A 25,188-nucleotide genomic window follows, 5' to 3' on the forward strand; every position below is an offset into this window, starting at 1 on the left:
GGCACAGTAAATCTAATGTTTAAAACCTCCCTCTGACAACTGCATTTTCTCAACCTGCTCTTCAAATAACATGGAAAAGTACAAAGGATCGATTTTTAAGGCCAAAAAAATGGAATAAACATTTCTGAAAGTCACTAGATGAGGGCTTTTTTTTTTTTTTTTTTTAAGGTAAATGCTATTTTGCCACCCAATCAGGTCTTCAAAAGTCTCTTGACTTCTCTTGTTGCATTTCCAATGACTAATCATGTTAAGGCAAATTAACTCCTATCTACAACTCTTAATTTGCATAAAGGTACCAAACACTGATGTAATATTTCTCCTGTCCTGATCGATTGGGTTTGATACATTTCAGCAGCTTCCATTACAGTGAATTATATCATCTGAGGTATCAAAGTTGGAAGTATGAAAATTAGAGGTAGAAAGGGAGTCCTTGAAAGGCTGGGCATGCTATTTGCTATTTGCATGATAGGAAACACAAATGTGGGCCTAATCATGGAAAGGGGAAAAGCAGTGCGAACGAGAATAAACCCCAAATTGGCTGACGTGTCCATCAGAGAGGATATGGTGGTCCCAAAGTGACTTCTCTTTGGGAAGAGCTTTGTTAAATGGGGAAATAAGTCTCCACTTTCACCACTTCTAGCAAGGCTCAGACCAACATGAGCCTTGTGTTTGGCACAAGAGCTGTTTTTGGAAAGGCTGACAGGAGGGGACTGGCTGTCAGCCGTGGGTCCCCTAGGTCCCACTACTACTACTCACAGGACCCCAGAAACTATGGGTAGAAACTGCCACTCCAACTCAAGTGTCTATCCTCAGAGAGGAAGAAATTCAAGGTTTCGTGGAGGAAGATCAAGACCTCAAGTTGCAGGATCTCAAGGTGAGCTTAATCTCCACAGTTGGTTCATATGAATTTAAAAGTTGGGGGAAGATGGAGATTCTTCACCCGCATTTGGGAGAAAATAACAGGAGATGTTTAGGTATTAGAGACCGTAGCTGGTTTCAGGATAGAGGTCTGGAGAACACATGTACAGGACAAGCAGCCAAAGGAAGTCGGCTTTGGATGCGTAAAAGATGGAACTGATAGACGCAGAGGTTGCCCAGAAGTTAGCGAAAGGGGCATTGGTACAAGTAGTAGAGTTGAAAGAAGATATCTCATTTGGAGACCAGACCCTGGGGCAATGGCGATAGACGCCTTTCTCCAGGATTGTTGAAGTGAGGTAGGTTATGCCTTTCCCCCCCTTCTCAATGATCCAGAGAGTGCTGATGAAAGCCGGAACAGAAAGATGCAGTATCATTTTAGTAACACCCCACTGGAAGTCTTAGGTTTGGCTCCCGGGCATGATTGAACTCGCAGTAGCAATACCCCGTCTGGTTCCAGTTTCTTTAGGTCTTCTGGTAGATTTAGAGGGAGAGAGGAACACTCTTTGGTTTTAGAAGAGAATGTGAATCTTCTTGTTTGGAAATTTTCAGAGGTACCTGTAGATATTCAAGACTTTCAGAAAAGGCTGAAGACCTATTGGATGAGTCCTGGGCCTGGCACTAAAAACATACAAGGGGGTGTGGAAGAAATAGTGTTATTGATGTAGGAAAAGGAGTTTCGTTCAACTCAGGTCTCCTATACAGGACTATAGGTCAGCTGTCTCAGCCGGACATGCTTTAGTTAGTAATTTTGCAATAGTAAGTGACACTCTGATTAGATGAGTAATGAAGAGAGTTAGATTAAGGAAACCCCTAGGGATTGTTACAAATCGTTGTGGGATGTCACTTAATGGCCATATAATTACCCTTCGCTTAGACAGATTTCTCTGAAGTTAGCAACTTTGCCTTATTTCCTTTAGGAGGGTTTCTGATGTTAAGGCATTGGAGATTTCAAACAGATTTTATTCTTCAGAAAGGATACATTTTGATGTTTGGAAAATAACTAAAACCATGTCTGCGACACTCTTTTAACCCCTATTATCACGAATGTGCTAAGTTATGCGTAGTAAATTGTTTGAAGTCATGTGAGAACAAGTTGCTGGAATTTAGGGTAGATGGGGAGTAACAGTTATTACTATCTTATGTAAAGCCTTATAAAGCAGTTCCAACAGCTACTTTGTCTAGATCACTAGTAACAGTAATGAGTGAAGCAGGTGTATATATTTCAAAGGTTGGTGCTCATTCCCCTAGAGGTGCAAAGGCTAGAAAGGTATTCTGGAAAGGTGGTTTCCCAACAGAGATTTTAAAGGCAGCAGACTGGTCTAATGCATGTACTTTCACAAAATTTGGTTTAAGACCTGTGGAGCATGTGAGTAGTGTGGCACTGGACGTCTTTAAACATGCATAATAGTAGCCTCTGATCTTACAATGAAACGGAGATTCTCCAATTAACATGAAAAGAGAATCTTGATTTCACTAAAGACAACAGAGGCTAACATTATCCCAGCCCCTCACCCTGTAAGGGGAAGAATTTAAAAAAAAAGTGAATGGAAAAGTGAAATGTATTTGTAAGGATAATGATGTCAACAAACTTATTATGGATTAATGTATACTATGATAATGATATGTCAACAAAGCTCTTTTGGATTCATTTTATGTTTTTATTTGCATGCAACTTACAATAAAAGTAAATGGCAGAAGACAAAGGCAGAGATGTGGAATTCCTATAGCCGAAAGCCCAGGAGGTATTACTAGGGGTCAAGGACAACAAGTTTTCATGTTTATTTTGTCCTTGGGACAACCAGCCCCAACCCCGTGCAGCACAAACCTTTTGGCTGCCAGTTTACAGTACCACATTACTGAGCAGGGAAGGGGATTGTATGCAGTTGAGGCAATATTTGTGTCCAAATGCTAATGCTGTTCGAGCTTGTACTTATGGTTCATTAATGCAATGTTTTTATTATTAGGGTAAGCGCTCTAAATACATGTTGTAAGCTTGGACTGAAGTACTGACAGTGGTTCCAGTAAACAAAAAATGTGTACACACATTTACAAAGTTTAACAATATGAGGCTACATGTAATGCTCCCTGAATGCTTTCTGAAAGTTGCAAATATTTGCAGAAGCTTGAAACATTTCTTCGAAGCATCATTTAGCAAAATGTTGTGATGTGATACATGCTAGCATTTCCAACAAATATTCATAATGGAAAATCAGTCAAACCAGTTTCGACAAGATTATGGGAAACATGAAAATAAACAAGCATTGTCAAAACCAGCAGGGCAAACATTGATGGTCAGCCTTTTGGTTTTATCGATACGTATCTTATATTGACATGGTCTTTTTAAAACTTTATAGTTGTAGGAGCTGCCAGGCCCTCACTATTGTAACAAACACTGGCAAAAAAGCAAAAATATGTTTTGGTCTCAAAAAAGCACATATTGCCTCAGTAGTTTCTGGCACTGAACAAAACTACTTTGTGTGCGGATATGCTTCTTGTGAAAAAGAAGAAGATTGTATTCACTCATAATGAACCTAGCCGATAGATGAATTGAGAGAGAGAGAGACAGAATTTTAATAAAAACAAAAGTCTTGGGGCCAGATGTAGCAAACGTTTGCGACTCGCAAACGGGCCGATTCGCAATTTGCGACAGTGCAAAATCGGAAATGGGATGCAAAAAGCCCATTTCCGACTCGCAAAAAGCAATGGGACCCGTTTGCGAGTCGCATCCGTTGCGACCCCATTTTGCGACCCGCAAATTGCAAGTCGCAATTTGCGAGTCGCAAACCTTATGCAATTGCAACTCGCAAATTGCGACTAGTCGCAAAAAGCCCAGTTTGCAAGTCGCATTTACGACTAACTCAGAGCAGGTGGTAACCATTACCAAAGTATAAAAGGGGACCCAGAAGGCATCTGGCTTACTCAAGATGGTGGAGATATACCTGATAGCAGTGAGGAGGAGAGTCTACGCAGCCCAGCAGAGGAGGAGGAGGGGCCACAGACAGGAGAAGATATATAGAACCAGGCAGACTCTTTTTCAGCAAACTGAAGAGGAGATCTATGACAAATACCGCCTTAGCAGCGCAGCCATTCTAGAATTAATAGATTTACTGAAACAACAGCTAGAACACAAGACTCTGCGTGGCTGCGCCATCCCTACGCATGTGCAAGTGCTATGCGCACTGCACCTCTTGGCCTCAGGGAGCTATCAGGGGGTCATTGCCGTGGCAGGTGGGGTATCCCAAAGTGCAGTGTCAAGGTTCCTCAGGGCATTCCTAGATGCCTTAGTCACGCACATGTCTCACTTCATATACTTACCAAGGAATGAGGCAGAAATTAACAGCACCAAGCTGGACTTTTACCGCATTGTCCTCTTTCCTCATGTCATAGGGTGTGTAGATGGGACACACATTCAAATATGCCCCCCTGCTAATCTGGAAACACATTTTCCGCAACAGGAAGTGTACCCACTCACTCAACATACAGGTTGTTTGTGATGCCCATTATGTCATCACGGACATCGTAGCTAAGTTTCCTGGCAGTACCCATGACTCATACATTTTTAGGCATAGTGGGATACATCAACGCCTGGAACGTGGGGAATTTGGAGACAGTTACCTCCTAGGTAGAGCCACAGACACTTGCAGACATACACACAGGTCACTATGCACGACAATCTGGACTTCCTGACCGTGTACTTTTGTGCCCAACAGGTGACAGTGCATATGCTCTCAGGCCTTGGATCATGACTCCGTTTTTAACACCCAGAACTGAATCGGAGAGGCAATACAACAGTGCGCATAAGAGGACCAGGAACCTGATCGAGCGCACCTTCGGACTGCTGAAGGCAAGATTCAGATGCCTCCACCGCAGTGGAGGCGCCCTCCAATACACCCCCATTACCGCTTTCAAAATTGTGGTCGCATGCGCCATCCTCCACAACATAGCCACCCGACGTGGGCTACCTCTCACCCCTGCAGACCCAGATCCTGATGATGAAGAGCAAGAACGACCACATCGCCATCATGGGGATAGGAGTCTAGCTAATCAAGGCAGACTGAGACGGGACCACATTGCAACGCAATATTTTGGACGGTACGTGTCAACTCCCACCATACTCACCTATTGACCATTTGTTAAGTGGAACAAAAATAACTGTTTTATTAATGTCATGAAGAAACTATATACAAGTTGAAATTGTCCATGGGCAGGAAAATGGCAACCAGTCATGTGGCACATTAACGCCATGTGCCACATGAATCTGTCCTGGCTGTTATCTATGATCTCCTGCCCCTCCTGCCAGCCTGGCTGGTCCCTGCTGCGTCCATGGTGCTGTGCCTACCACTCCTCAGCACCCTACTGTGAGTGGCAGAGACACTGCTCACTGTTGAGCCCTCCTCCCAGGTGTATTTGTTAACTTCCTGGCTGTGATGCCATCATCATGTGCCAGGAAGTGTTTCCAGAGTGTTCTGGTATGCTTTCTGGAGTGTTCTGCTGCATCTGCAAGCAATTTTGAAGGTATTCGCAATTTGCGACACCCACTCGCTAATTGCGAGTTCGTTTTTGCACACTCGCAAACAGCGACCTCGCAAACTGCGGACTCACACACAGCGTTGCGAGTCCGGCTGCGAGTCGCAAAATCGGATCGCTTTTTTTTCTGGCATTCCAATTTGCGACTCGCATTTTGCGAGTCGCATCAACTCGCAAAATGTGAGTCGCAATTTTTATTTTTGCTACATCTGGCCCTTGGTTACCACCAGAATTAATTAGGGGCCCGGTTGTTAAAGAAAGTAACAAAAGTGCATCCATGGTATATTTTTGCATTAGTGCAGATGTACACATTTTACTAAATCACAAGAATTTACATAAGTAGACGAGGGAATTGTACTCCCTGAAAATATTTGTCAACTGTATTTGAGCATGAGCAAATATGCACGTGTAGAGTTGCACATGCTAAAATATGTTGAGTGTTTACAAGTTCACTTTCCAATCAACCTCTTTTTTCCCCAACCCTGGAATAAGTTTTATTTCTGTTCTTGTCAGGAGTAAATTCCCAACCTTTCCAAATATGAGAAAAGATTAGAGAAGAGCTGCTGAGAACCTATCAAACATGAAAGTTGGTAGGTGCACAGTCTCAAAATGGCATTCCAACTATGGAACTTTCGGTTATCGCTGCCTTTAGCCCCAGTATATAGACCTTACAATGGTGGCAAAAATAAGGAAACCGCTGATCTTCAAGCCCTACTATGGTATTAGCCCTGGCCTAATCAAAGAGGATATTATCAGAGCTCTTAAATAATGAGATTGATGCCATAATCTGCTCTACATGGTACTAAAGGGACAAGTAGATTTATGAAGGAACATGTCCTATGGACAGGTGGATATTTTATTAAATTCCCCACCCCTGTGAAAGATTTATTGTGGCTTAAAGAGGATAATGACTGTGTGCCTTGGATAGGTATATTATGCGAACATTCTAATGCTTTGTGATGTATTTTGATGTTCTTTAAAGGACTGCATGTTAGGGCAGCAATAAAAGGTTATTGCATAATGTTAGCCTCCGTTGTCTTTAACAAAATCAAGATTCTCTTTGCATGTTAATTGTAGAATTCACCCCCACCCACATGTTGGTGACAGCTATATATTCGGCACCCACAGTACCCTCCTGAAAACACTACTGGTTGTATGAAAAATCAGTAGCAGACTGAACCTGTTGTCTGAGACCTTAGAAGAGCCTATAAGACTAGCCCTGCTCTCCTTCTTCCACAAAGGCCAAAGTGGACTGCAAGGTTCATAAGGCTGATCTCCTGCTCAAGCTACAGACACAAGAATCTATAAGAGGCCTTTCCTGCAACTGCCCAACCGACTAGTTCAAACTAGACATTGCCCTGAGGCTTGCTGGTGGTTTCTGCTGGAGTGAGTCTCGAGCAACAAGTGCTGCCCTCAGGGTTCTGGGACACTTGGCTGTGCTCTCCTCCTAAGATATTCTAAAACTTCAGACTCAAACTTTTAATTCCAAAGTTCTGCAAAGGGCCAGGATCAACCTGCCAAGCTAATCTGCCACTAAGCTGAAAATTCAGGTTGCTTGAGCTTTTTTACAGCAGCAAATCTAAATCAGTGGGACCCCACGGAGAAGGTACCTGGCCCTCTGGAGCCCTTTCTGGCTAATCCTTGTCCGGCTGGAAGAATCAGAGCTCCTAAGCATAGAAATCTTCACTGGACGAAGACTCTAAAAGGATCCGGCTCGTGAGGGATCTTCCTTGGGTATGAAATTAGAATTTCTTCCGTTCTGAGCTTTCCTGTCAAAAGTCAATGGCTTTACCAGGTCCTCGTCCAGCTGTTATCCAACACCATGGAGCCCTCTTCGTCCACAACCTACTACTTTGCTCTGCTGAATATTTTTTTACTTCAATTACCAAGACTAAGGGCCTGATTTAGATTTTGGTGGGCGGATTACTTCTTCACAACGGTGACAGATATCTGTTGGGATTTATATTTCAGCGGACGGGATATCTATCAGTGTTGTAACAGGAGTAACCTGCCTGCTGAAATATAAATCAGGCCCTAGCCCAAAGATAAAATTGAACTTTTTGCCTATTGGTTAGGGAAGGGCCAGGTGTCACCCTGGCCCAACGGCCAGTGCCAGGCACAAATGTGGCAGACTTGAGCACACTCCTTAAACTACTACTGGACCTATGGAAGACAGAAAGAGAACTGCAGTACTATTGAGACCTGTGAGGAGAACTGAAAGACTAGACCTGCTCCCATTGGCACCTAGGACAAAAACGTAGACTTCAAGGATTGACCGCCTGTTAAGATATAGGGCTACAAAAAGCAGCAAGAAGCCCCTTTACTTGGAGGGCCCAGATGACCATTTCCAACTGGACATCCCCTGGATCCTGAGGATGGCTTCTGCTGGAGGGAGTCTTGACACCAAGTGCTGTTCCTGATGTCTTTGAACCCCTAGACTGTGTCAAAAAGTACTTGTAACTTCCTGGAAAAAAAACATTTTTTTAAATTTCTTCTGCTCCAAGCTTTCCTAGCAAAAGTCAATAGCTTCATAGAGACCGCATCCAACGGCTGTCTTGCCCCACTGAGGATTTTTGCCTTTCATTTCAGGGTCTGAGTCCAGGGTAAAAACTGCAACGGACCTCGCTACAGTCCCCTGCATCCAACGCACAACCTCCGGCGGCAGATCCTTCTCCCAACTTGCCGCCAAGACCTGGAACTCCCTCCCCACCAACCCACGCAAGACCCAGGACATCCTAACCTTCAGAAAGCACCTTAAAACATGGCTTTTTGAGCAGTAACCGGCAACACCCCCCACCTCCACCCCTAACCTCCCAGCGCCTTGAGACCCTAACGGGTGAGTAGTGCGCTTAAGAAATTATTTGACTGATTGATCGGATCGAATTTGGTTTTGGTAGCCGACCCGCACCTCATTGCAGTCGTCCTTAACTAACATACTGGTCTAGGATAACCAGATGATCGGATTGTCTTTTAACCCTTTTTGGCTATTTTGTTTTTTAACTACAACTTTAAAAATGGATAGCTTTGGTTCCACTTAATATATTATTTCATTTGTGCCATTTTATTTATTAAATGTACTCTATTTTTCTAAAATGATTTGTGATTTTTCTTGTGTTGTGACTTTTTTACTGTTTTGGTACACCATAAATACTTTACACATTGCCCTAAGTTAAGCCGTTCTGCTCTGTTTAACAGCTACCAGAGGGTTGAGCTCAGGTTAATTTAGTGTCTTTGTGGGTTTACCTTGACAAGTGCTGTGACTGGTTCTTTGAGGGGGTAGGCACCAACCCCAAATAATGCAATTCCTTGCATTTACTCAATGGGGACCGCATGCTCCTTACAGTGCCCTTGCCTAAAAAAATACTACTGACAAATTACTTGAATGAGTTGAACTATTGGCTATTTCTGTAGCTTTACAATGAATTAGGCAAAGTCTATTGTGGACCCCATCGCCAACAATCACAAATGGTTAACTGAGAGGTAAAATAACAAAGTTTACTTATCTAGAAGTTCATATTCCCAGTGAAACTGGACATTTCTTTGGAAGCTCTGGAAATGTTCTCTAATTTCTTGGGGCAAACTATATTTTTTATCCATATGAAGGTGATGGGTTTCTTCAATTAGAAGACTACCATCTGCATTTATTTTTTTATCCAATTATTTTTTTTTCACCATCCACAAAGTTGACACCTTTGTTGGGTTTGAAAAGGAATATATATAAAAAAGATTTGTGCTTACAAATAAATCAACATCATAATTTGTATGACTAGTTTGCGTGTCTTGTCAAAACTGCAGTTAGAAAACTTCTGCAACAAATCTTGTTACAAACTACCAACACCTTTCCAGGACAACCCATGCATTCAAGTGCAGAAAAATTAAACTTTTTTTAGGATACATAGTTAAATTAGATAAGTACAATAGAATACATTCTATGGCTGAAGAAAACAAATGCAATCTTTTGTGCTCTTGGAACTAGATATATTCTACGTTAAGAAGAATTGCGTAATAACTGACATTTTCAACACTGCAGCATCTGACTCAGGTCAGATAGCTTAATTTTGTAATGTTTTAGCTATGATTTGTTATGCTGATTAAGAAATGCCCTGCTCGTACATATTTGCAATATCCAGAAAGTAGTTATGGTTAGGCCAGACCTTCCATTGAAAAGTTGTTTCTTGCTTTAATAAAAACTGGAGAAGTTTGATGAATCTACATGTTGGGCCTGACCCTTTTTGCAGGGTCATCCCCAAACTTTTTTGCTCCCTTCTTCCTATTTTGTCTGACCAGTTTATGTTGGCTTTCAGGCTCTGGGCACTTTACCACTGCTAACCTGTGCTAAAGTGCATATGCTCCCTGTGTATATGGTATGTGTAATTGGCTGTTCCATAATTGGTATATCTGATGTACTAATAAGTCCCTAGTAAAGTGCACTAGAGGTGCCATGGGCCTGTAAATCAAATGCTACTAGTGGGCCTGCAGCACTGATTGTGCCACCCACATGAGTAGTCCTGTAAACATGGCTCGGATCCGACACTGCAGTGTCTGTGTGTGCAGTTTTAAACTGTCAATTCGACCTGGCAAGTGTGCCCACTTGCCAGTCCCAAACCTTCCCTTTTTATACATGTAAGGCACCCCTAAGGTAGGCCCTAGGAAGCCTCAGAGACAGGGTACAGTGTATGTTAAAGATGGGACATGTACTGATGTGTTTTAAGTGTCCTAACAGTGAAATACTCCCAAATTCGGTTTTCTCTGTAGCAAAATATCTTTTAAGTGCAGTTTCCCTTTGTCCCTTTGGGAGCAGAAGGAGATCTGGAGTTTGGGGTCTCTGAACTCATAATTTAAAAATACATCTTTTGGTACTGTTGGTTTTTTAATTGTCTGTTTGAAAATGCCACTTTTAGAAAGTGGGCATTTTCTTGCTTAAACCATTCTGTGACTCTACCTGCTTAAGTATTCCCTGTCTGGGTCAGACCGACAGTTGGGCTGTTTGTGAATCTCCACTAGACGGCGACACAAAGGGAGGAGGGATGTGGCCTGCATATCCTTGAGGGTCATCTGGGCTAGAGTAGAGAGATTAGTGGTCACTTATACCTGAATGGGCTGTGCCTGCCTTCACACAATGCAGTCTCCAACCCCCTGGTGTATGTCAGGGGCCAGACCTGGACAAGGCAAAATCTTGTGAACAACAGAAACTTTCCTCTGAAGTTTGCCTACTTCAAAAAGCAGAAAGGGGTACAAGTAGTGTGCACAAAACCTCAGATTTTAAGGTTATTTCAGGTCATCCATCGGGCATAATTACTCTGACCTCATCTAGAATAGTGAACAGACTCACATAGGTAAAAACTAAATGTTGTTGGTTACTGGCGGGGCAAGGAGACCTTTACATTAAGATTGGAGGGTCTAGACAACTCATGATAATTAATGTATATATAGAACCAGGGATGACACATGATTATGATATCCAGCGGTTTTTGTTTGAGGAAGACTTGAAAATGATATGTACAGGAAAGCGGAACATTTGATCTTCATGCTGGGCGATTTTAATCATAAACTTGACCCCAATAGCAGTGATAAATTGTATAAGGAGCAGCTAGCCGCTGCAAAAATTCTGCTTAGTGCCTTCCCAACTGCAGAATGTACCGCCCTGGACCTCTCCATAGTAAGAATCCTAGGATCCCTAGGTCTGTTCTGCATAAATGGACGTATGAATACGGATCACCCAGCAAAGCAAACCTTTCGAGAAGGCAATCAGGTATGCCCTATTGATTACGCCTTCATAAATACTTGGCATTTTGGAGAAGTGTTAGACTTTGGAATTGAGCACCTAGAGGGCAGCGATCATTGGCCCCTACAGCTAACAATTGGGCCAATAAATAATGCCCAAAGAGAAAAAGTGCTGACACTGCAGGTAGAGTACCCACGTTGGATAACTACCCAAATTATAGAAAGTAGTCTAAAAGCGCTTAATTAATTGGTAGTAAACTATAGAGATATCAGAATGGAGGGAGATCCAAATTACGCTTTTAAGGGATACAGTAGGGGAATTGAGTTAATTGTTGATTGTTTAAAACAAAAGTTAAAAACAATGCAGGAGGAAAAGACGAAGGGAGAAGTATGCAGGGCCAATACAAAATATATGTTATAACCTGTGGTGTAGGAGTCAGAAGCAGAAGGTGCGGAAATTGGAAAGGGAATTTAAGAAAAGATGCACAAGTGAAGTAGAACAGAAGCTTCACCTAGCAAAGCAAAGTTATAAAACAATCTTAAGGCGGAGGAACTGGGAATATATAAATAGGAATTGGGAAGTAATGGTAGATGTGATAAAAAACACAAAATATTAGGGGATTTTGGCAGTTGATAAGGGAGGAAAAAGTTACAGGAAATATGCGGTGTTTGGTTGGTGAAGATGATTGGAATAAACACCTGTGCAAAGTATATAGAGGAATGGATGCAGATGTAGATTGCGGAGTTAATATGAAGATAGGTAGTGTAAGAGCAGCTTTTACCCTGCAAAAGATAAAAGAAACAGTTGCAGCGCTTAAACTAACTAAAGCTGCAGGCCCAAACAATCTTCCAGCAATGATAATAAAAAATAAGATCGACTGGTGGGCCAAATTCTTTCATGCTACGTTTCATAAACTTTTTGATTACGGTTCTTTCCCTGAGAATTGGAAGGGTGCCATTATTAGGCCAATTTTTAAAAAAAGGATGACCCAACACAACCAAAAAATGATCGCTTAATTAGTTTATTGGATGTAGGCAAAAACATTTTTACAAAGTTATTGCTGGGGCAAATTAAATACTAGGCAGAGATCACTGACTTGATACTGGTAGAGCAAGGTGGTTTCAAAGAAGGTCACTCGGCAAGTGACCACTGTTCCGGTCTTTGGTCATTAGCAAAAAGTCAACTGAATGCGAGGATGTCTATTTTGCTGCTTTGTTGATTTTCGTGCAGTGTTTGATTTGGTGGATAGGAAACTGTTATGGGATATGTTAAAACAGTTGGGGGTTGATTCAGACCTATTATTTCGCCTTCAGGGTCTGCATTCACAAAACTGGGCCCGAGTAATATTAGATACGAGTGCTTCACTTTCAAAGAAGATCCCTATAAGGAATAGATTGTGCCAAGGATAAGTTCTGGCCCATAATAATTTCTATATTTTTGTCAGACTTACCAGGCTAGCTAAAGGAGGCTAAAGGACTATGCCCAAAAATGGATGGGTTTCATATCTCCTGCTTACTACATGGGTATGACCTGGTGATAGTCGATATGACGGAGCTAGGACTACAAAGAAAAGTAGATGTGTTTAACTCTTACTGTCAAAGGAGAAAATAGTAGTAAATATGGATAAAATTAAAATAATGGCAATAGGAAAAAAGAAGAGTGAATTTACCTACTTTCTGGGAGGAGAAAAAGTAGAAAAGGTTAAAAAATATAAATATTTAGATATGTAGTTTGACTCTGAATTAAGATGGAAAGAACATATTCAAGCTCTAAAGAACAGAGCTTTAACATCAGTATCGGGGTTAAAACAGTTTAGCCGAAAATATGGGGGGACCGTTCCTTCGCCCTCTTGTGTCCACTTTTAATGCTATGGCACGCCCTCAATTTCAATATGGGGTAGAAGTCCTAACACTCTCTGGGAACTTAAATGGGAGGCAGAAGAAAGTAAATGTGTAAAACGCATGCTATCGCTGCCTCCCTCAAGTATGATACAAGGTATAAGGGCAGAATGTCAAATGACGGCATGGACCTACCAGGGAATGCAGGCCTCGTTGAAATTTTGGTTGAGCCTGAGAGATGAGGGAATTTCTAAGATTGCAAGACTGTGTAAAACATAAATAAAGATAAGTGAGTTACACTGGGCATCACACGTGAGAGGACAGTTAGAAAAGATTTGTGTCCTCTTGGGCTTATCTGGAAACCAGTGGTCCGGAGAACAATTTCAAAAGCAGGCGCTGCGGGCAATGGTAAATAGAAGGGCAAGAGAAGCAGTTCTAGAGTACCTGGAGAGAAAAATTTCCAACCAGTTCATGGTAGGTGGGTGAAGGAATGCTGAAAAAGTTCTCCTATATAGATGCCCTACCCAACCAAAGACTAAGAGATGCAGTGTTACAGTTTAGAGTCGGGTTAAACCCCGGCTATGCAGACCCCCAAAGCAAAAGCCATACTTAAGGATGATCAGGGTCTATGTACTTGTGGCCTACAGCACAAATGTAGTGCCCAACATATTTTATTGGATTGTTTTTGTTTTTTAGAACTGCGTAAGAAGTTTTTAAAACCAATTTTAAGGAAAATAATATGATAAAATCGGGATCAATGAGATGGGTTTTAGCGTGGTTTACAGGGCCCCGTAAAATGTAGTATGTGAAGCTCTGAACAAGAGATGGCATCTTCTAAGATGAATGAAGAGTTTACAAAATGATTGCTTTTAAAGTTATATTGAATTATTGTAATATAAGACATCGGCTTGTTATATCATGTAGGTCTAAAGCAAAAGCACTGCCACTTTAGATTTGCACCATATGTAAATTATAGGAACTCTGGTTTATTAGAAATATAATCAGGTTAAGCGGGTATGCACAACGCACTTTGTAAAATCAGCAGGAAAATGAAATTCGTATTCGGGGTTAGGAAAATGTATCGATCCATGGTAGGAGGGAATTGTAAATATGAAATAAGTACATTGTGTGGGAATAAATCATGTTGCAGCCTAACTCTATGAAACATTGCATAGTTTATCCATGTTTTATACTTTTAAGGTTTTAACCCAAATAAAGAATTTGTACAACTTCTGGAACCAAGAAGAACCTCTTGCCAAAGAGAAGAGCTGGAGGAGGAATACTGTCCCTTTGCCTGTGACTGTGCTTTGCTGGGTTGGCCTGCAGTTACTGCTTCTGCCTGAAAGAGGACAAAGACTGGATGTTGTGGTATATTCCTGCTTGTGAAGTGTCTCCAAGGGCTTGGCCTTAATTTGCCTCATGTTTTTAAGTCGCAGGGCCATCAACGACTGCCTCTGTCAGCATCTGGACTCTCTGCCAAGACCCTTGCCCTGATAAGTGGTCCCTTATCCAGTCCTTGAGCCCTTGAAAGGAGAAGCTGGTAGAGCAAGGACTGAACTCCGTGCACAAGAAGCAGTGCAGGGAAACATTTTCGACGCGCCACCTGCAAAACGGCTGTAAAAACTACGAGTAACCCGCTTGCGACAGAAATTGACGCACCACCTGCATCACGGCTGGGAAATTGACATCACCTGCATCGCAGCTGGAGAAATGACAACGCCCGCTTGCAGCTGCTGAAAACAGCGCGATTTTCCTTGACCATATGGCTGGATTTTACATGCATCATCGCTAGGCGTCAAAATCAACGTGAACCTGCGCGGATCCAAGGTGCCTTATCCGTAAATAGATGCATAGCCTTCTTGCAGGAGAGAAAAACTACGCATCACCTACCCGACCAAAGAAACGACGCACAGCCTCATTTGCATGTAAGGAATCGACATATCACTGACTTTTCTGACGAACGCTCGCCAGTGCTGCTTTATTTTTTAATACAAACCAGGTACTTTGTGTAACACCAATGTTTCCATTGTTTTCTATGGAGTAAGATTCTACTATTTTAAAAATTCATTACTTTACTTCTGTATATTGGATTTTTGTCGTTTTGGTCTTGCTTGATTTAGATAAATATTTGCTGTTTTTCTAAACTGGTGTGGTGTCCGTTTTGGAGTGTTTTCACTGTATTACAGTGTGTTGGTACAAATACTTTACACATTGCCATTGAATATAAGCCTGACTGCTTGTGCCAAGCTACCAAGGGGATGAGAGCAGGGGTTATCCTACGTGTGTATGTCCATTATCCTGACTAGCAAGAGGGTCCCTGCTTGGACAGAGTGCAAACTGACTGCCAACCAGAGACCCTATTTCTAACACTACACAAAGCTTTTTTTTTTTAAAGTTTATTTGGTTTGGGTTCAGCATGTCAGTTTCTGTGCAAAATTGTCTGCAGACGGGTGAATAAAAGAGGGTGGGTCGCAAAAAAACGGTGTGGAATCTTTGCTCTTCACTAAAGAAAAAACTAACTGCTGGACAGAATTACACCAACCCTAAACAAAGGCTGTGGAGCAGCCTTTGTTTAGTTTGAAGCAAATCTTTCCAAATTACAAAAAATGAGTCAAGTGGGCTTGAAAGGGTAAACAAGTGAAAACACTTTGGCCCGCATTATGATGTTGGCGGTAAATTCCACTTACCATCATACCAACAGCCGCCAACATATCGCAGCCGCCGCGTATATCCGCTAACCATATTATGACACACACATACCAATCGGTCACTATACAGCCACACACACAGGTCCGCCAGCCCAAAGGTCAGTGATAAACTGGTGGTAGCAAAACCCACACCGTTAGGCCAACAGAACAACGCACACATCATTATGACCCAAGAATCACCACGGCGGGCATTCAATGGCAGTAAACCATTGGCAGTACATACCGCTGCGCTCACAATACACACCCGCTAACAAAATAACATCACATTGGACAATTCAAACTACACACACCTGACACACATCCACACACCCACACCACTATAAAACACACACCCACATCACCCACAACCTTTTTACGACTACAAACCATTGGCACGAGACAGACACCACGACCACAGACAAGACCAGAGCCACACACCACCTACATCTATATACCACCCACGCACCCCACATCACACACCCCAACACATCACCCTACACACCCCCACCCACACCACACTCATGGGACCACGACACCCCAGGTTCTCAGAGGAGGAGCTAAGGGTCATAGTAGAGGAAATCATCTGTGTAGAGCCACAGCTATTTGGATCACAGGTGCAGCAGATATCCATTGCTAGGAAGATGGAGCTATGGCGGAGGATTGTGGACAGGGTCAACGCCGTGGGACAGCACCCCAGAACAAGGGATGACATCAGGAAGAGGTAGAACGACCTATGGGGGAAGGTGCGTTCTATAGCAGCAAGACACCAACTTGCTGTATAGAGGACTGGCGGTGGACCCCCACCTCCTCCCCCACTACTAGCAACATGGGAGGAGCAAGCTTTGGCAACCATGCATCCTGAGGGCCTACAAGGAGAAGCAGGAGGACTGGACTCTGTTAAGTCAACTCTCTATTCCTATCACCCCCTTACCTGCATGCCATCACATAACCCCACCCTCACCCTCATTCCCATCACTCCACCACCTCCCACACACCCCACCATCACAACCCACTCATCCCAAAGCCAAGCCCTGCATGCTCTACCAATTCATGGACACCACTCACAGACCTACATGGACACCTATCTCCACAGCATGCACACTAGAGTGAATCACCTAGCCCACCAAATAACAACTCAAACAAGGAAAAGCTTCCAGGGCAAAAACAACCATAGAGGGCAACACACCCATGCATAATATGTCACACGCAGAAACTAGAACACTGCATTTACATCCCCACAGGTAACCCAGACAATGACACTGGTGAAGAGGTGCCAGCAACATCCAGTCCCCCCCCAGAAGAGGCCCATAGTGATGACAGCAGCTCTGATCACCTGGAACTGGATGACTAACCTGTCCCATCAGGGACCTCAGACAGCCCAAATGCAACAGTCCTATGCATTTCTGGAGGGCATTCACACTGGCTTGGCGGCCCAACAGAGATCAATCCAGGCTCTGGCCTCCTCTCTGATGGCAGCCATTGTCCCTGTTTTCACCCTCCCCCCTCCAACTTCCTCTTCCCAATTCCATCCATTCCCCTCAACCCCAACCTATCCCAAGCACACAGTCAGACGAGCAGACACCCAGGACAACACTCAAGAGTGGACATGGCAAACAAAAGCACTTCATCCCACAGGCACTCACACAAACACCATCCAGAAGCACACATAAGAACATCCACTGTGTCTGTGCCCCCTCCTCCCAAAGTACACAAACGCAAGCACTCAGACACCAAACAGCCATCCAACTCACAACAGATTCCAGCCCATGCACATGCACCCAAACACAGCATACTGACACCTCCTACCACCACTCCCAAACCATTTCCCTCTTCCCGCCCCAATGTCCCTAAGAAGCATTTCCTCACCGTCATTGACCTCTTCCCTAGCCCCCCCGCCTTTTCTTCACGTCAGGCCAGGGAGGTCAAACCCGGGCAAGCACCTCAGCCACCCTGGGCACAGTCGTGTCCCCAGCAACTCCAGGCGGGAAAGGATCCCGGCCACCAGCCAGCCAGACGGAAAGGGTGCCTGCCCCAAGTGCCTCAAGGAAGGGCAGAGAGCCAGCCCCAGCTGCAGGAAGGAAGGGCAAGGGGCCTGCAACAGCAGGCAGTAGAGACAAGGGGCCTGGTGCTGGGACTCATTCGGAGCCACCACCACCACCAACCATGGTGGTGCAGCCATCCGAGGCTGCAGGGATAGGCCGGAGCCTCCCCCAACCAATACCAGCAGCACCACCATCACCACCACTGAACAACCGTCACTGCCGGCAGACAGTGTGTATGTAGTCCTGCATACAGGGGCTGTTGTGCGGCCTGGCCCCTGCAAATCCTGTGGGTATGACACCCAGCTGAGTGACTGTGACCTTGCACTCCCCAAGATCTGCATCACAGGGCATGATGCCCCCTCCAGAACCAGTGAAGACATGCACTCACCCCATCCTCCCCAGGATGAAGCTCACTGGGCACGATACCCCCTCCAGAACCAGTGGAGAAGACATCCACTCACCCCATCCTCCCAAGGATGACGCTCACTGGGCACGATGTCCCCTCCAGAATCAGTGGAGGAGACATCCACTCACTCCATCCTCCACAGGATGAAGCTCACTGGGCACAATGCCCCCTCCAGAGCCAGTGGGTATGTCACCTACTTGAGAGACTGTGGTCTTGTACTCCCCAGGACCAAGCACAGGGCATGTTGCCCCCTCCAGAGCCAGTGGGCAAGTCACGCACTTTAGAGACTGTGCCCTTGCATTCCCCAGGACCAAGCACAGGGCATGTTGTCCCCTCCAGGACCAGTGGCGTTGTACCATCTTCCGGCTGTGGTGCCCCCCACCCCCCAATTCCCCGTCCTCCTGAGGTGCCTTTCTATTTTCGACCTGATGCCCCTGCAGTGTTCTCTCCGTGTTGTTGCAGGAGTGAGTTGGGGGCCTTGAACCTTGTGATGTGTCCCTGTGGCCCACGAACATTGAGGACTGGGCAGTGTCCCTTGATTTTGTAAAATGTATATACTTTTTTATTTGGATGCAAGTATTACTGCTATATTTATCTTATTACACTCTTAACTCTATTGTAGTTGTCCTTGCATTATTCCTGAGAGATACGGGGTCAATATGTAATGTTACTGCCTCTGCTTGTGTGTATGGTGTTGGGGGTGTTACGTGTCGTGTGTGTGTGTCACTTTCTATTTCCTCCCCTGTGTGCTAGGCGGCAATACTCACCGTGGCCGTCTTCACTGTCATTGGTGTTCGTAATGGAGCAGCACATAGAAGAGCATGGGGAAGACAAGCAACTCGGGCTCCATGGCGGCGTGGTTCTTCCTAGAGTCACCACAGGTGAGTAATTTCCCTTCTGTGCAGTGCTTCCACAAGGATTTTGATGTTGTTGGTACCGCCCCGGAAAATGTGGCGGTTTACTGTCTCATAATACAGTGGGTGGAACATTGTCTTCCGCCTGGCTGTAGGCGGTTATCGCAGTGGTGCCTGTTGATTCTGCCTTGGCGGTCAGTGTGTTAAAGTGGCTGTCTGTCTGAGCTGGTCCCGCTGTGGTCATAATTTCGTAGTTATTACCGCTGGCCAGTTGGCTGTATTACCGCCACTTTATCACCGACCGCCAGGGTTGTCATGAGGGCCTTTATCTGTCTAGAACTTTAGTACCGTTTGACGAAACTGAATGAAAGCTGACAGAAGTCTGGCATCTTTAGCTTCATCTGGGTGTTTTTAAAACTGTAGATTTTTAGAAGGGGAGGGAACAGAAAACAAGCATTTACAATGCAACGGGTCTCGCGTTTGCTCATGTTAGAGCTGATCACGTTGTAAACTCCTAACCCGACTTTTCACCTATGGGTCAAAAGTGCATTTATGTACACAACCCGAAAAAGTGAAATTAACTATGTAAAGCGCTCGACTTCTGCCAAGCGAGATCGCGCTCGTAAATTAGAGAAAAAGAAGTCCACGAGCGCAATGGAAAACAGCGAGCCTCGCATGTTTTCTGTACTTGGTCGCTGCGCTCGAGGAGGGCTAGCCACTGGAAAAGGCATGACGTGACCATGCCTTCGACTAATGAAAGCAAGCAGATTTTATTATGCAAGCCTACGAACCAATGAAACACACTGACGTGAAGTTGACAGGGCTCCGAGCCCTTTTCTAAATACAAAAGCGTCTCGCTGCGATACGCATGCGCGAGCGCATGCAACGCAGGCTTGACCCTACAAAGGGAGAGGGGTAAAAAAAGTTGTCATTTTCTAATAACTATGGCATCATTTGACAAATTCACATGAAATATGGTAGGCATTTAGCATATTAGTTCTATGCGGGCATGAAAAGTTGTGAGCTGATCCGTAAAGGTAGGGCAGAGGCAAAAAACATTTTCTTGTGCTCTTAATTTTGGTGCTATTTAATCAATCTCCATGAGATGTGGAAAGGCCGTTATAAAGTTAGGTCCAGTGCAAGCATTTCAGATTTGATGCATTTCTGACAAGAAGAGCAAAGATAAAGGGGAGGCGACATCACTGATTTGCCAATAACTCTGGCGTGCTTACGGGTATGCACAACAATTAGCAGAGGTTTAACCATATTTAGGTTACTCTTGGCAGAGTTTAAATCAAATCGGTCAAGGCAGGGTGGAGAGAACAAAAAAGCAGCGGTTACCATTTTAATTTCTATTTTAATCTTTGCTTTCTGCTACAGAAACAATGCTGTCTGCAATTACACTAAACCTGGCATCATGAAACCAGAACTCAGAGAAACACCTTTGCTTGGTTTAGTGTAAATCAACTAGTTTTTGAAAAATTAGCATAGCAAAATGTGATAGGTGTGCATAAAATTGTTAAACATTTGAGATATCTGAGGCAGTCCTTAAAACCGTAAATGCAGGCTGCCCATGAAACAAAATTTAGACAAGCAATGACAAAGTCTATACAGTAGGTCTGGGGTTAACAGGCATGCAACGTCAGCCCATTAGAGCACGACACACAGAAGCTGAAGTGGGCACAGTGAGCTATTGTTCCAAAGTAACCCCTGGTGTAATTCAATGTAAGCATGAGTGGGGTGAAGAATACAGTTAAAGAGCCAAAAGCATTAGGTTTAAGATGGATACTCCACCAGGCCAGCCCAAGACATGACACAAAAAATGTCTCAAGCCAACGGCAGAAAGAGGCTAGTCGGAGAAAGCCAATAGCAGACAGGGGCAGACCCAAAGCCTCTCGTATGCATATTATTTCTAGCAACTGGTCTGTTCCACAGCTGCAAAATCAGATCCCATACCTAAACAAATAAAAAACGGAGACAGACAAATTTCTGTTGCAAGTGTCATTACAAGACGTACCACAGCATCTTGTACAAAAAAAAAAATCATTGGGGGAAAAAAAAAACAGAGGAGGACAGGTAGAGCATGTCTTCGCTCATATGTTTCTATATGTGAATTGATGGTAGAATAAGCCCAATTAGTTTTTTTTTTAAAAGGGAAATGTGTGGTACGGTTTGCAAAACCTGGACTAGAGATAATGAACTTTGAAGCAAGACTCCGAGGATTATGGATTACAAGTGAAGGCTCTTTGACTTTTGCTGGTCCACCATCTCGGGGTTTCAAAGAGAGGTGTGCAAACCCAGTAGTAACATGAGAGATACAACAAGGGCCCACCAGGCCTTAAACCAAATTAAAAAAAAGAAAAAAATTTGTCATTTTTGGATAGATAGATAGATAGATAGATAGATAGATAGATAGATAGATAGATAGATAGATAGATAGATAGATAGATAGATAGATAGATAGATAGATAGATAGATAGATATCCCAGCGCTGTTATAGTTAGAACCACTATAAACAAAAATGTGTGGCCCAACAAACAGGACCACACTGGAAGAGAGAAGGGATTGAGTCTGTGATAGATCTTGCCTAATTGGAAGAAATAACCTAGTTTCTATGCGCCTTGAGAAAGCCACAGGCCATACAACCTCATAGGGGGTGAAACATGTGTCAGACGATCTAGAAATATCACCAACTATAATCACACAATAGAATGGGATGTTTCTCAATGTTATTCACAATAGTACCTTCTGAGCAACTGTGAAACATAACTACCTTTTCACATTTCAGGTTGATACACTCAACATTTATCTGCAAATAGTCAGGACCACGTTTCCATACAAAATTGATTTTTTTTGGTTTGCTAATAACGTTGGCACCATTTGACAAATCTTCACAAAACTTTCCCAAAAAAATGTTCATCCATCTCAGCTCCTTCCCGGAAAGTCTTGGGGTGAACCATCAACCATGGGCTAAGAAATGAAAAAAAAGGGGGGGGCATTCTAAAACGCAATAAAAAATGAAGAAAATCACTTAAAACACTAAGGTTAAAGTGAAGTTATAGTTAAGCATGATAATATCCCACTTGACATTTAAAAAAACTTAGAAATTCAATGAAAAAAAAAACACAGGTTAAAGTGATGTTATAGTTAGATAAAATGTCAGTTAAGACAGAACGTTTTAAAGTTTTAAAAAAATAAAACACTGAAAATCACCTTTTATAGTTGACTGAAAAACTGTAACTCTCGCCCTCGCTATGCACTGCTTATGATTGCACACATTACATCGCTCACAAAATGTTCTATGACATTTTCAATAACATCACTGATGGCATCTGAAATTACATAATTGATGAAAACCCTGTGCATGGTGAGGGTGAGGGCTATAGCTTCTTTAGTTAACTAAAACTAAAGAATTTTAGCTTGTTTTCAGTTTAAAACGTTACGATTTAACTGACATTCACCTAACTATCCCATCACTTTAAACTTTGTTTTACTTCTTCAGTGAATAGATATAGATAAATACACACACACATACAAATACTTATAGAATACAATGGACAGATAACAGTGGTCACTCAAGATAGGCTGTGCGCAGGGTTATGTCCTGAGGCCAGACCATGAGGTCAATAAGGCTGCGCAAAGTGGCTTGGATGTCAAAAGGCAGAATGGCTGTGTGACCAGGCATGGAGGCCAAACCTCAATGAACACAATCTAAGACCGCACTTATTGGGGTTTGCCTGTTTGCTGTGGGCTGGTTGCACTGATTATGCCTAGCCCCCATGGCACAAAGTTTTTTGATGCTGCCCCTTTTAAACTGGACCCCTTTGCATGATCTTGCTACGATCCTTGGACTGGGCTGAAAATTATAGCCTGAAAAATTTCATGCAGAATTATTAAACAGTAGCAAAGCTATTGTCAAATGAATATTTTCTGGACCCCTTTTAATAGTGCCTTGCTTGACAGAGCTGCAGTAAACTCAAAGTATCAAGTGTAAGCTAAACAGTTTGTATAACTCTATGAAACTTTTCCAAAACTTAAAAGCAACTCACTTTTTTTTGCTCTCCCTTTAACTTCACCCCAACCCCACAGTAAATGTTTAACTTTCGACAGCCTGTCAAATTTCATACAATTTTTTTTAGGCTGAACTAAAGAAATTAGCATATCAAAACATACCCTCCCTCTTTATCTTGACCTGTCCTTTCTGAACATGCACAAAACTTAACATTCAAAAAGAGAATTAAACATGCTAAATGACAGCCACATTTCACATAGATTTTAAAACATTCAGGTATTAGCAAAGAAACAATTTTAATTTTTATCACCCATCTTAAAGATGCTGCCCTCCCCAGACACACTTACAAGAATTTAAACGGCACTAAAGCAAAGATATGGCTAACTTTTACCTCTCTGACACAGGGCACATTTTTCAAACGCTAATACCTCAAAACCTACTGAGCTGACTTACAATGAAGCAAGCAAAAGGAGAGGTTCTCCTCTGAGCAAAATTCTACTTTCAGGCCAAGTTTTGTTTAATTCTGTTCGAAGTTTTTGCTGCAGTGTAGAGCTGAATTCTACACTGGAGCTAAAAATCTGAAATGCATCATTTTTGTGTCCTTGGCCCCACACTTTCCCTATGCACAAAGCTGCATGAGATTTGGTATGTGGAAATTAAAAGCCACATGTAGGAAGTTGTGAATTAGCAGTTTCCTAATTGCGATTTCCTATGTATCACATTTAGGAAATCGCAATTTCAAATCTATGAAACCCTTCTGAGTTTCATTTGCAGTTCGGAGTGGGTCGCAAATCAACCTACCTCATAAATATTAATGAAGTAGGCTGCAATTTGCAACACATTAGGAGTCGCAGCCATCACAGGGATGGTGGCCTCCTGGGGTCAGCAGACCACCATGTCTGTGACTGCTTTTTAAATAAAGCAATTTCTTTTTTGAAATGCAGCCTGTTTTCCTTTACGGAAAATGGGATGTGTTTAAAAATTTAAAAATCAAAACAAAAAAAACTGAAAAGTGTTCTTTTAATTTTTTAAGAGCAGGCAGTATTCCGTGGTCCAAGGTGAATTCTGCCTTCTCTTGAGAGTGCAGCGAGGACTAGTGTCCAATATGTTTGAATAACAACACAGTTCCTTGTGAGGTGCGCAACATCCATGTGGCCAGCATCGCACTTCGGGTAGTGATGTGAGCGCGTGGGGTCAATTCTCTCTAGGGCTTTTGGAGTAGTGTATGCACGATGCAAGAATTTGTAATGCAGAAGTTTATGCCGTGATTCAGGGACTACATTGGTTTAGTTGATCCTCTTTCTGATCAAGGCTTTTGTGCAGAATCATTAAATACTGCTAAAATTAATACGAAATAAAGGCTTAGATTGCACTACATCTTCACTGAAAAAAGACACAGTGTGACCACAGTGTATTTAAAGTTATTATGAGAACCTACAAAAACTTTTGAAACAAAAAAAAACTATTAAAGTGAAGTTATGGCGTCAGAACCTGAAAGTTATTATAACTTACATGTGGAAAAATTCTGAAATTGACTGAAAAGAACACAATTACAGTAAAGTTATGGTTACGAAACAAAACCACTGAAATTAACTAGTTAGGCATAAGTAAACTATTGCTCATCCTCTATAACTTGTCATGCACTGCTCATAGACCCCTGAGGAGAGAGCCAGACTTTACACAAAGTCTACCCCTCATTCCTTGCAAGCCATCTATTTACTGCATTATTTTTCTTGATCCCGCTTTTTTTTATCATGAGCTTCATTTATTGGAGGACTTGACTACCGTAGACATTCTACTGTGAATGCCCATCACTCTGATGAAAAATTAAGATGTCGAAAAGACTGAAATAAAAACTTCATCTCATCTGAAACTTGTCACATACCATTATCACCAGCTAACCAATGTCCAGCTTCAGGATAAAATAGTGTCTGTTCGACAATGCCCGATTTGTTTGAAAGTGATATTTTAGTACAGGGAAGATCTATAAACATGTAAGCAGATATTCCATACCTTCGTTTGGCAGAAAGTTAATGACAATAATTAAAATTATAGAGCAAAGTCAACTCAGTGTTTTGGATATATCCAGTGGAGAGACATTACATGTCATCTACGACGACAGAGACACACAGCATCTAAGACTAGATACCTATCAAAATGTCCTCCATGTACAGTTGAC

General features: G+C 42.9%; 1 protein-coding gene across 2 annotated transcripts in view; it reads right to left on the minus strand.

The window, feature by feature from the left end:
* Positions 1–25,188, minus strand: part of HDX (highly divergent homeobox) — a 307,184-nt gene that overhangs the window by 270,178 nt on the left and 11,818 nt on the right. The gene's annotated exons all lie outside the window — the stretch shown is intronic.

Source organism: Pleurodeles waltl, chromosome 2_1, assembly GCF_031143425.1.
Source record: "Pleurodeles waltl isolate 20211129_DDA chromosome 2_1, aPleWal1.hap1.20221129, whole genome shotgun sequence".
In the NCBI taxonomy this organism is placed as follows: Eukaryota; Metazoa; Chordata; class Amphibia; order Caudata; family Salamandridae; genus Pleurodeles; species Pleurodeles waltl.